The sequence below is a fragment of the Perna viridis genome, chromosome 8 (assembly GCF_037379345.1).
Source record: "Perna viridis isolate PV_CMFRI_1.1 ecotype Kerala chromosome 8, ASM3737934v1, whole genome shotgun sequence".
Lineage (NCBI taxonomy): Eukaryota > Metazoa > Mollusca > Bivalvia > Mytilida > Mytilidae > Perna > Perna viridis.
This window is the reverse complement of record NC_142452.1, coordinates 16,271,487-16,285,946: the sequence shown is the minus strand read 5'-3', so window position 1 is coordinate 16,285,946 and position 14,460 is coordinate 16,271,487. Positions and strand designations below refer to the sequence as shown.

Here is a 14,460-nt window from a genome sequence, read left to right as displayed (position 1 = left end):
ACAAAATTTAAGTCATTTTATGGGCGTCATCATGAACTCGTGGATCGTTATGGTGTATTCATTTGCACCATGAAAACTGATTTATTCAACGGGTCATAGTTTTCTTTTCCTCGTTTGTCTACCTCGGACTTGACGTTTTATGAGCGACTCTGCGGGTGTTTCTAGAAAAGCAGAGGACGCTTACCCTAACGGTGCACCTAGTCCATGTTCCCAGTTTTTAGTGGAGTCCGAGTTGCTCATTTGCTTTTGTTACTTTGTATGTATAATTTTAGTTATTTTATGTTCTTTGTTGTGTATGTCTGTTTTCCATGTCTGGTCTTTGTCCCTGGATTACATTCTTTTGATTACAGCTATAACCTTGGTTCCCTTAATTGCTCCTTCAAGTACTGCATTTAATATGAATGCTGACGAGGTAACCTCAAATGACACATACTTAAATCGGTAAGTTGCTGGTTGAGATAACGGATCCATTAGTGAATTGAACCAACATAAAGGGGTGACATCTTGATCATAAGTCTATATTCAAGAACGCTCTCTCAATATCAATTGTGACGGTAAACTTGTATAAATGTAATCTTAATAGTAGAGATTATAGTGAATTTTGTTCGGCTCCTCGCTTACATAAGTAGCATCGATCTCCCCTATAATGGCCCTTGTCACCTACTCAGCCATAATTTCTCCATATTTCTCCAGAACTTTGGGTTCCTTGCTCAGACTTTTTACTAAGTTTTCTATCCTTCGTAACGTAACAAAGTATCTGCCATCATGGTACTTTCATAAGCATTCTGAATTTCCTTATCTGTCAAATCAATATGAACTTTCTCAGTAGAAAGGAACTAAATTTTCGAAAACCGCTAAAAATCACATTTTCGGATATTCTGGCGACCATCACATTCATCACAGATGTTCTCTGTGTCTCAGTATTGTGAGTTGACCTATTAAGGAATCCAGACAACAAGTATCCGATGATGGATTATACTGCTGCTAATCCGATTCTCTACTTGCTCCTATAAGAATAGAAATCTCAAAGTTCTCATCTGTTAACAATTAGTGTGCTAGATTCAATCCAGACAAATATGATAGAGTTGGTGCTTGTTGGACGAAAGTTCATCGGTGGTCTTATTTCTGTTACGATCAAAACTCGGATAGGTAGTTATTCTTTTCTTGTTATAAGATATACCACACTGGTTTTAAAGTGTCAAAGTTTCGTGTTATATATGTTTTCCCCAAATCCTGACAAGTTGTAGCTTTTAGTTCCACTGGGTTTAAGTTTCAGTTTGTCTGCTAGTTCCTCGGAATCAAATAATGGCTTTTCCCATTCATCAAATAAAATATTTGCTTACATAATGTCATGTCATGCACCTACCGGATTTATTGTTGTCTTTAACATAACACGTTTTGATGATTGTGAGTGTAGGATACTGTCGGATTTTTTCGCGTTGTGTTGTATTGCCCCTACATTCACTTCTCTTGTTGTCTTATCTGAGTCAACAATTTCTGCTTCTACGTCCGGCTGTTCTGAAGTTTGAATAATTCGGTTGTCTAAAGTTTTTAAAGTCGTCTTCACAAGATTATTGATGATTTTAGCCAGCTCTTGTGTATTCACTGTTACATTTTCGTCATCACAGATGTCCTGGAATTTTAATAAAAAGTCTTGAAACGACACCGCTGTAGCCTGCACATAATGCACATAGCTTGGGTGTCATATGTACAAAGAGCAGACACAACAGTCCCTGACAGATGTACTGATCAAGCAATAAACCTGAACAATGTAATTTAGACAACTTGTATACCGGGTGTACGAAGATAGGCAATATGATTCAACCAGCTCAGCGCTACGTTTTCATAACATTTGATTCAATGGAGAGGACATGTAAGTAACAGAAAGTGAATTCATTCATCGAAAACTTGTTCAAAAGTTTATATTTATTCATGCAGCACGCACATAAGAAAAATGTAAATTGAAGTTTGCACTGTAAAGGTATAATACTCTACACTATGTTCATCTATTTTTATATTTACCTTTAGTGAACCCATGTCGTAATCATTACTGTGCAAGTAATGGAAAATGTATCATCGAATTTGTTTCATGTGGAGGGAAAGGTGTACCGAGTTGTAAATGTGTTGGTAGCTGGACAGGTCCAAGATGTGACGGTAAACTAATCTTTAAAATTGACATGCCATCGATTTCTTATACAAACTGGTTAAGAAAAACGTTTATTTTTCTTGAATTGCTATCTTAAAATGCATTAACATGACAATTTAAAAGTGATGTTGATGATGAAATTGACATGAAAAGGAAACGTACCTATGCACCTGCAAGTCGGGTATCAGAATATTTCAGTTATTTGTCTTGTAATGATTTGAACATTCAATAAAGATGCATGTAGATAATCAAAGGTTATAACTCCTCTTAACATAATGCTTTTGGCTTTCTTTACAGATTACAGAATGAGATATCAATTTACAAAAGTTGATCGATTTTCTTGAAAAAATGTCCATGTACTAACCAGGTAGTTCATATGAGATAAACATTAAGCAATGAATGCATTTGAATTTATGTTACTTTCAGACGATCCATATGAACACACGTCGTGTAAAGAAAATGAAATATGCTTAACGACCCGTGACGAATGTCAAAATGTGTTGTAGAAGAGTGTAAGTTTTTAAATTATACATAAATAAGAAACACATGTTATTCGACAAACTTAAAACGAGTAGATCATGGGAAGCGTTTAATGTGACTGTATGCTAAAATGAGAAAATCGTAACTTAAGAATTGTAGACTGATATCAGGTGAATAATAATAACCTAATCAAACTGTTTAAATCAAAATTGATCTGAATACATTTATCTTCAATGTCAACAGGAGTGCTCATAAACGTCAGTGAAATTACATTATCTTATAAGTTTTGCCTAATTGATATGGTGTTCTTGATGATATTCGTGCTGAACAATGTATTTATACAGTCCAGAAATGCAAATCATATTCATGGAAAAGGTGTTACATCAATTTACATACATATACATTGATTAATTTCCTTTCTTTATGGAAGGTTCAACTGCTGGAATGGTATGCAAAGACCCTGATTTTCAACAATGTAAGTGTAAGATTTGGTCGAGTTTCCATTCACCCTTTTATGAATACTCAAATACATATATAAATACATACGTGTACACTTGGTCTGTGTCAAATCCGATGATTTAACAACAAGAAACATAATGATGTCGAAGCTATGTGTGTTATATGAATTGTATTACTTTGCATAACTTTAGTGTTGTTGTATTTAGTTGTACGTTTGAAATTATACAAATTAAGAGCTATTATTTATCTTATCACATATTCTGCAGGACAAAACAAAACTTACTGTTATTTATTTTGTAAATTCATTTATATTTGATACGAGTAAAGGGTTGTTTTCAAAGAATATTGATAAATGTATAAATGTAAACATCTCAGATATTTTGGTTATGTTGTTGTTGAGGTATTATGAATATACACCTATGGTCCATTTACTCGGATTTTTTAGCCCTTAGAATCAAAGTTTGTGGTCATTTTCCGGCAATGTACACGCATTCGGTCTGCTACGCATATGGTTTGTTACATATTAGATATATTTAAGCAACAAATGATCGTAAACTAAACAAATACATTTATATTCGTAAGTTGATATGCGACTTTCTTACATTATATCTACGTCAATACTTTCTAAAACAGCAGTTACATGTAATTAAAATATTATATTTACTAAGAATACAAATAGATGAATACTGTATTGTGTTATGTTAGTTTTTGTTGTTGATGTACTTAACAGTTATTTATTCATTCAATTTATCAGCAGAGGACGCTTACCCTACCGGTGCACCTGGTCCATGCTCCTAGTTTTTAGTGGAGTCTGAGTTGCTCATTTACTTTTGTTGCTTTGTATGTATGGTTATAGCGGTAATCAAAAGAATGTAATCTAGGACAAAGATCAGACATGGAAAACAGACATACGCAACAATGAAAATAAATTAACTAATATCAAACATACAAAGTAACAAAAGTAAATGAGCAACTCGGACTCCACTAAAAACTAGGAGCATGGACCAGGTGCACCGTTAGTGTAAGCGTCCTTTGCTTTTCTAGAAACACCCGCCGAGTTGCTCATAAAAAATCAAGTCCGAGGTAGACAAACAAGGAAAGGAAAACTATGACCCGTTGAATAAATCAGTTTTAATGGTGCACATGGATACACCAAAACGATCCACGAGTTCATGATGACGACCATAAAACTTCTGTAGTGATGACTTCAATCTTGTAGCAACATAACTCTGTTCCCATAGATACCCAATCAATAATAAGATAATAAAAGAAACCCAGCTTACTTTTTTTAAAAGACAAAGGTTACTGATAAAGTAACGCAAATGATAGAGATAAAATAAATATTACAGATGTAAGATATTGATTGATCGATTGTAGTTTAATGTGTCATGGACGATGTTTCTTGAATTTCCGGACGTTAACGTTGGATAAATCAAACACACCCTGCTTCGTCCTAAACGATAAACAAAGGTTAGTGGTTATGTCATGTTATTTTAAACTCAGATACATGGTTTTGACTCCAGAATCAACCAGTTGTCCTTCTGACTGTTATATGAAGCATGCGACAAGTCTAAACAATGATTACCAACCAAGAATTTTGTATTGTTAGGTATATTAATTTATTCTTCAACTTGCATTCTAAGCGAGAACGCTACCATGTTAAATATTCTCCAGTAAAAACCAATTTGATCATTAGTTTTATTTTTTGTGCATGGATAGACACACCAAATACACTTTGATTTCATGTAGTTTTCTAAATCCTGTGATTACTTTGGAAGTGAAATAGGAAATTTTGAAGTATCATACAGAAAAAACACAACCAATACTACAGGAGAACAGTCAAGAAAATAAGTCATACACAACAAACATGATTAATGAACTGACTCTGAAATGAGCAGCATTAATCCATTATATACCGCAATAAAAGCAAAACAAATCCAAATCCTAGTTCTTGTATATTTGTTCCAAGCTTCCGTGCTAATTCAACCACAATTCCATTACTGGATTAAAATGAATGGGATCATTAAAGAATACCAAAATACGGTTTAATAAATCAAATGATAATTATTGCAAAACAATTACGAAGGTCTTTCCCTCCATTTTGGTTTATTAAGTATAAGAAATGATATTCTAAGGATTTGGAAGTCAATAAAACTCATATCTATCAAAATGATGTATGAAGAAGTGACACAAAAAGGAGAGTTTATTGGTAGTGTGAAAAGTGGAGAAATGTTATCATAGAAGATTTAAATGAATTACAGAAGATACAGTAATTTATATGATGTAGCAATTACGTTCACATCATATTCCTCCTCTGGCAAAAATTGCAAATGTTACGAAGAATTTGTAAAATTAATAGAAAAATTCGTGCAGTGTGTTGACCTTACACAAATATATTTTGTTGTTAATATCTTACAATAGTGTGCAATACATTCGGTTGATAAGGATCATTTTTAGAAAATAAAGAATTTCAAAGGATATAACAAATAACCCAGTAGTAACAAATGTAAGACAGGTAAAGTTCTTTGTAATAACAAATAAGTAATAATAAGTTAATGCGCTTCCACCACTTAATTATTGTATTTACATGCAAAATAAATTGACAAAACAAAACGAAACACAAAGCAAAAAATAAAAAGCAAAAACAAACAAAAACAAAAGCCAAACTAAGATATGATATTCAGAATACAATTTCTTATACATATATTTGGAATAAAAAAAAATAATAATAGCGGTAAAACAATATAAAAATTCAAAGGGAGGTAATAACGAATAAACAAAGGTGCAGAACACACCATGAATTTAGTACTAAATTTCGAGCGTCTTCCTAAGATGTTCAAGATTAAGGAGGTCAGTGCCACTTTAGCAATACTTTTAATGGAATTGGGGAAAATTGTCCAGATAGTTAATACAGGTATAGTGCATTTCTCGACTAAATAGAAAAGTGATATTTTGATCAAGAGTTTTTTTTTATCACAATCTCACATAAACACCATTAAATTAGAAAAAAAAATAATGAAAGTAGAATCAATTCTGGAAGGGGGCAATAACTCTTCAAACACTAATTTTAATACTCAATTTTATACCTTTTATCTTCATTTTTTACAACACATTTAAAGTAAATGCATTTTGGTTTACTTTTTAAATATGTTTGATTTAGCGTTGGTTTCATCTTGGATGCGGTTTTAATTCAATGTTTAAAGGGCAAAAACTCTCCTTGGATGCAAGTCAAACTATTGTGCATTTTATCTAATTTAACGTTGTATTATAGAGATAAAAAAGTTTGTCCTGAATTCACATCATATTGCAAAGGTTTCTCTTTGGTGGTCTCTATTTTAAAATTCAAAATGAGTTAATATACAACCAGTCAAGAATGTCAAAAAGAAGTCTTGAGTCAGTTTTCTCTTTATTTGATTGAATCACTACAACAAATGGTGTGCATCTGCTGTAAACATTCAAACAATTACATCCTAACTACATGCTTCACTTCCAAAAGAACGATTTTGCTTCAATCAAGTTTTGACAGTGCATCTACAAATGTTTAAGAAGGCTCGCGCGTCTTAAAATTTGCGCTCATTGTGCAATATGATGCGCATATTTTCCGAATCGCGTCACTGTGTCGTAAAATCATTACCTCGTGCATATTTGTCTTTAGAAGAATTACTAATGACTCAGTCTATTGTAATAATTTTTTTCACCTTATCATAAATAAAATAACTTATTTTGTGTATTCAAATTAGATCTTGTCATTGTTGTACTTCCCTGTCGTTTCGTAAAAGAAACCAAAGTCAATATTTCCCACTATTAAAAAACTATCCATGCATTTAGGTCGTGTTCATATTGATGTGTTTATCAAATATTGGTCTTAAATAACTTGACTTCAGACTCTTTTAATTGCAATGTGTACAAACTGAAAAAAAATTGTAAGATATTAACAAGATTGAACAAAAGATACTTGTAGGTCTCTCCTCTATTTAATCTGATTATAACATGTCAATTCAATATGAGTACTACACATGTAGTCTCAATAAAGTTCCACGTAGTTTCAACTTGATCTTTTGAATCATTACCATGTCTTAAACAGTCCCAACACAGTTTCACTGAGTTGTAAAAATCTTAAAACGTCTCATATAATCTGGAATATACTCCGGGCCAGTTTTCCTTATATGTAATGCGCCATACTACTCAAACAAGTGATAGACAACCAAATACATAACACTGCATGTGGTAAGCAGTATTCTTACAAAGAAAGGGTATACCACAGTGCGTTTTTCCCAGAATAAAAAAAGGTTCATCTTAAGTGAAAGTTGCCTATTGTATTTCATAAACTGCTTGATCCTTAACTTCTAAAAGCATTTTAATATTGTCATGAAATGAAGATTCATATATAGGGTACATATATATATATACATATAGCCTTATACATGTAATATAATTCTTGATACCTATTGAAAAACATATGACAGATACATCATGTGTTTCAAAACAAAGGCCCAATGGAACACTGTATAGATACATATACAATGTATGTGTATATATACATATAGCCCTATACATGTATTGAAATTCTTGATACCTATTGAAAGAAATATTCCAGACACTTCATATGTGTTGCAAAACTAAGACCCAAAGGGACACTGATTAGATACATTTACATGTACTTCTAAAGATTTTTACATGTATTTTAATTTTGTGGTGCTTACATTAAATCACTCAATGGCCGTTTTATCCAAATACGAATATGAAAGAATCCTAATGTAAAATCACTATATAACTGATTTTCAGAATACAATAGCATCAGAACCTATATTATTCACCTCTTTATACTTCTATTCCCAATATTCAGTTCACATCCCAAATCTAAAACTTCATACATCGTTGTTACTCCAAACAAATACGGTACACCTAGATACAAATATGTAGTTCTTAGTACAGATTCCTCATACTTTGTAAAAACTAATTCCAAACCATGTCCCAAATGTACCAAAGAAGATTTTTCAAAATGCTTGAGTTTCGATCGACAACATATTTGTACAGTGTTGTGGATGCGTTATTCAACAAACGGTCGGCATTTCAATGGGAACAAATTGTGCTCCCCTACTTGCTGACCAATGCCTTCACTATTATGAGGCTGACTTTAAAGCTTATCTGATCCAAAAGACAGATAATCATTAGCTAGATCCTTTAACCTCAGTTTCCGCTGTATAGATGATGTATTATCGTTAAACAATCTTAGTTTCGGGGATTTGATACATCGCATCTACCCAAAAGAACTTGACATAAAGGATACTACAGACACTGTCAAGTCAACCTCATATCTTGACCTACACATAGAGATCTATGGTAAAGTAAAACTACTGATTACAATCTACGACAAACGCGATGATTTTTCATTCCGTATTGTCAACTTTCTTTTCATATATGGCAACACTCTTCAGCACCTGCGTATGGAGTTTTCACATCAACATCACAACTCATAGGCTACGCCAGAGCTTGCCGTAACTTATGTAGCTACAAGATGGAAGTCTTCACTACAGAAGTTTTATGGTCGTCATCATAAAATCGTGGATTTTTACGGAATTTTTTTCCCCTTTTTTTGTCTACCGTGGATATTTTTATGAGCAACTCAGTGAGTGTTTCTTAAAAAAGCAGAGTACGTTTATGCTACCGGTACACCTGGTCCAAGCTCCCAGTTTTTTAGTGGAGTCCGAGTTGCTCATTTACTTTTGCTACTTTGTATGTATTACTTCGGTTAATTTATATTCTTTTTTTTAACTTTTTATTTTTTTATTCAATAAGATACATATATATATACATAACAGACAGTTTAAACTACATGAAGAACATCACATGTTGTTTACTTAAACGGCATCATTCTGTACATACAAACAACCAGCTTAATAATGAGATATATGCTTTCTCCTATTGGGTTTATTAAAAATACAGTAAATTAGAGGTGAAAAAAGGAATAATTTGATCTGAAAAAAAAGAAAAAAAAAGTCTGGCTGAATGTTTACAACATTGGGATCATTAGGTTGCATTCAAAAATCTGTAAGAGTTCCAAATTTTTTCAAAATTTTTCACACGTTTGTTTTTCGCAGCTATCATTTTTTCAATATTATACATGTACTTCATTTTTTCTAACATTCCTTGCACATTTAATGGTTTATTATAACACTTCATACTGTAAATATAATGTTTCATCCACAGAATAATATTATTTTGTGGATCACCTTTACAACATTATTTAATATTACCAAACAAAAATATGATTTTAGTGAATGCTATGCTTATACCATTATGAAGGAGCCATTGATCAATTTCTTCAATAAAATCCTGTACGTGTTCACATTCCCATAACAAATGTTCAATAGTTTCTATTCGTGAATTACAGAAAGAACAAAATGGAGAGGAGGCATTGTCAACTATATTGATAAATTTGTTGGTTGTCAAAATCCTCTGATTAATTCTGTACTGGAGCCAATGCAGTTTTGTGTTTTGTGTTTTGTGTAACGACAAATGGAAGTTTATTAAAAACTTTCCAATTCTCAGTATCTACATTTAAAATTGTGCTCCACTTGGTGTTCCCTGTAGACGTACAATCATTTCTATTTAAAATACATATCTCTTGAGCCCTTCTGACTCTTTAATATAGCTTTCACATGTGATGGAATGAAAGGAGATGCTACTTTGTAGCTTTCCTTTGTAAACTGCTTACTTATCTTTGATTGATTGATTGATTGATGGGGTTTAACGTCCGAGCAGCAATATTTCAGCTATATTCAGACGATGAACATGAAATGGATGATAAAATGAACATAAAATGATGATGAAATGAAAAATGGGATGGGACACAAGGACAGTAGGGTCGACAAATTGTGATTGCCACTAGAAAAAGGGAGGGATGGGTAAGGTCGGGCAATTTAGCCTCCTGCAGCGGAGCGCAGTGGTTCCTACTCCTATCGAATACCACAGCAGGGTTCTTTAACGTGCGAGGAACTTGGCATCTTTCCCAACACGATGCACCACTATGGTTTACGGTCAGGTTTTCCGTATTATAGCCTGACAACCCCAGCATGTAACACGCCAGGGGTACCCCATTCCACCACCTGGGGCACACATCCCAGTTGCTCTGTGGGCAGAGCGCCTAGCCCCCGGCTAGGTTTCTGAGCACTATTTAGTCGCCTTTTACGACAAGCTTAGCGCTGCTGTAGGCCTATTCTTTTGACACCCGGACCTGCACGGGGCTCTTATCTTTGATGTCAGAGACATAATACTATTGTATTTCATTATATTCAAATTTACGTCAAAAATATTTTGTAATTCGTCGTGTTTCAAAAAGAACCATCTTCTCCAACCAAATCATTAACATAACGAATACCTCCATCAAGCCAGTTCTTATAAAGAATTGGTCGTTGTCCAACTTTAAACAAATTATTCATCCAAAGAGGACTGGCTAAAAATATTCCCATTTTTTATCTTTCTCTCTCTCCAATACCATTTCCCATGACAACAGAACATCTCGCCAAAAATTATTTTTAATATTTTCTCTTAAATGAGAAATATATATGCTGATCCACAGGTGAACAATTTTTCTTTGTCTACCGGTGATAAGAAAATATTTTGCCAATTTCCTTCATTTCTAAAAAGTCTCCTTATCCATGTACATTTCATGGCTTGAATAAAAGCATTTACATTGATCATCTTAAGGCCTCCTTCTTCCTAGCATTTTTGTAATACATCTTTCTTAACTTTATGAACAGGTGAATTCCACACGAATGTATAAAAAATGTCGTTTATATTTTTCACCATATCATCCCTTGGGTTTGGAAGTGACATTATAAAATGATTCAAAATTGGTAACAAAAGTGTTTTAACAACTGTTATTCTACCAATTACTGTGATATTGCGTTTTGACCACTGTTTTATTATACTTTTGATCTTTGTGATACTTTCACCATAATTTTGTTTTATCATCTTATCCAGGTCAACCTCAAAATTAACACCTAATAATTTGAAAGATGTAACTCCCCAAGAAAGAATTTTCTCTCTACATAAAACCTCCTTAGAATACTTTTTGCTCCCATTCCAAACAACTTGAGGTTGATGTTAAGTCCCGAAATCTGGCCAAACCAATCAAGTTCATGTAATGCCTGGTTCAAGGAATCTTCCGAACCATCTAAAAGTAAAGATGTATCGTCTGCAAATTGGGACAATTTATGTTCAATCTGGATGACTTTGATTCCCTTTATATCATTGTTCTTTCTAATTTTCACACTCAAAATTTCAGCACATCAGATAAATAAGTACGGTGACAAGGGGTCCCCTTGTCTACAGCCCCGTTCAATTAAGAAAAACTCTCAAAGATTCCCACCCTGAATAACAGCGGAGTTTATGTTATTGTATAAAACTTCTGTCCATTTTATAATAGAATCCCCAAAGTTAAAGAACTTAAAAACATTTTTCAAAAAATCTCCATGAAATGGAATCAAAAGCCTTTTCAAAATCAATTAATAATAAAAGGCCAGGTATATCATTTTCTTCACTATATTACATAATGTCATAAATAAGTCTGATATTCTCCCCAATATATCTTCCACTGATAAATCCAGTCTGATCAGTATGTATAAGATTACTCAAAACAGTCTTAAATCTCATAGCTAAAGCACCAGAACAAATCTTATATACTGTGTTCAATAAAGATATGGGTCTCCAATTCTTTAAAAAATATCTTGGTTTATTTCCCTTAGGTAGACTGGTAATAATGCCCTGTTTTTGTGTGACAGATAATTCTCCCTTTTGGTACCCTGCATTTAATGATCTAACAACAAAATATTTTAAATCCTTCCAAAACAACTTAAAGAAGTCAGTAGAAAACCCATCAGAACCTGGCGTTTTATTATTTTTCATACGTTTTAATGCCAGACCAGCTTCATTAACAGTAATAATACCTTCTAAACTGTCTTTTTGATCATTTGTTAACTTTGTAAAATTTTCACCATCTAAACCTTGATTAATATCATCATATACATTAACATTGGCATTGTCTTTTTTCTTATAAAGTGTTTCATAAAATTCCTTAACCTGGTTTAAAATCTCTTTTTGAACTGTAACTACCTCTCCATTATCTTTTTCAACTTTAGGAATGATTTTACTCGTTAAGTTCTTAGATTCTAGACCACAGAAATAACTTGTTGGCTTTTCCCCTTCCTCTATCCATTGTACTCTAGATCTAACCATTTTACCCTGCATCCTTTCTGATATTCTCTAATTCTTGCTTTTTTTCTTCTAATTGCTGTATTGAACCATTATCTAAATTTTCTTCTATATATCTTACCTCTTCCTTAAGTTTTTCCTCATTTTTGTTTTTCTCTCTCTTTTTAAAACTTGAATATGAGATGGATTTTCCACGTATTTCCATCAATAAAGTTTCAAGAAAGAGTTGATCATTTATAATGAATTCAATTGACTCATTATCAATATCTGGTATACTCTCATGATTATAAACTGGACGACAATATTGTTTCTTTACATCGAGTATCTTCTGATGTACAATTTTGATATATGCCTCATCATAAAGTAATGAGTTATTGAACTTCCATAATCCTTTCCCCTCTAACAAATGGACAGATCTCCAATTCTAGTAATATCTTAGAGTGGTCTGAACGATAACTTGGTTCAGCACAGCAATTTTTTTAAAATGATAACATACCCTCTGATATCAGAAAAAATCAAGCCTTGCTTGTTTTAGAGGGTTTTTCTACCGCCAAGTAAATCTTTTTAATTTTGGAAAAAGCTCTCTGAATGGATCTACCAGAGTTGTATCCTCTCTTATTTGCAGTAATTTATCTCTGGCATTGGGGTTGTTTATATGTAAATAATTACTATAATCTAGATCTGGAGACAAAACCAGGTTATAATCCCCACATATTACATAATATTCATTCTCAAAGTCATCAATAACAGACATAATCTGGTCATAAAACGCAGGGCAGTCATTATTAGGACCATATATAGTAACTAATGTAAAACGTATCTTATCAACCATAGCATCTAAAGCTAAATAATTTCCATTTTCATCTTTTTTTCCCCTTTGTAATCTTGAATTCAAAATTATTATTAAATAGTATAGCAACTCCTCTAGATTTAGTAGTGAAAGATGCAAAGAAACAGTCAAAACCCCAAAGTGATCTAATATTGTTCTCTTGTTCAAATGCAAAATGAGTGTCTTGAAGGCAATATATGTTATACGTTTCTGATTTCAGAAAATTGAAAACATCCGTCCTCTTGGACAGGTCACATAATCCTTGACAATTGACTGAAAGTATTTTTAAAGACCCCATGATTGTTGGGATATATAATAAATCATTTTAAAAAGTTTGACAACATAGACGCAAAATAAACCATGTCTTAGGAATGCATAAAACATAAACACAGGTAATGTACATATATATTCAGTATTCTAATGAACTGCTGTTTCAACAAAGTCACCAAGAGAACAGCTAAACAACCACAATGTTTTTTTTTGCCAGATATAAGAAATATATATTAGAAATAATAAGTGAAGAAAAAAGGTTAAAAGCAACATAAAGGCAGTCTGCAAACATTAAATTATGATGTCATATATTTGCAGTATACATTTCATGTAAAAATATATATAGCAAAGAGTTACATGTACGAGTATGTAATATTATGCAAATATATATATATAATATGCATTGAACTGAAATATTTTTTGTATCAAATATATTTTTAATGACCTTTCTGGTTGAAAATAAAATTTAAAACAGTGAATTCTGAATAGTACAATACAATGGATTGATAGGATTGTGAAGTCACAACAACAGAGGTCTAGGACATGTGTTGTGTCTTCCCAACTCTAGCAGCAATCCAACGGAAACAAAGTACCAAAAAACTACGAAACAATACAATTGGGTTATCTCCCTTAAATTTAGCTTCCCTGTTCGTGTTGTTCATTTGTATTGCGATACAATAAATTGGGGTCACTTCCCTTTAATTGGACAACAAAATGAATTGTTCAAAATATAAGGTAGCGTTATCTCCCTTTGTTTCGATAGTCATGTACTGTTTATCTTTAGTATTGCTAAACAATTAAATAAATTGGGTTTCTCTCCCTTTAAGTTAACCACACAATGATGCTTTGATAAAAATCAAACTGATGTTAAATAAATAAGTTAGGATTATCTCCCTTTAGTTTTAACAACTAATCTTTTAACCTTTGATGAAAGAATTGTTAAGTTGTAGAAGGAAAATTGATTTTAACCAAAATTTGATAAATAAAAGTCTTATCAAGTATTGATAGGAATGTGGAAATGTAATTTTGTATATAGCTTTGACAGTTTTACTATATTCAG

The 14,460-nt window shown here is 32.5% G+C and overlaps 1 long non-coding RNA gene across 1 annotated transcript; it reads left to right on the top strand.

The window, feature by feature from the left end:
* The first annotated feature begins 2,036 nt into the window (after nucleotides 1-2,036).
* Nucleotides 2,037-3,713, top strand: LOC148609524 (uncharacterized). Its single transcript, XR_015914679.1, has 3 exons — nucleotides 2,037-2,154; nucleotides 2,573-2,658; nucleotides 3,057-3,713. It is a non-coding gene; the product is annotated as an uncharacterized LOC148609524 (long non-coding RNA).
* The last annotated feature ends 10,747 nt before the right edge of the window (nucleotides 3,714-14,460 follow it).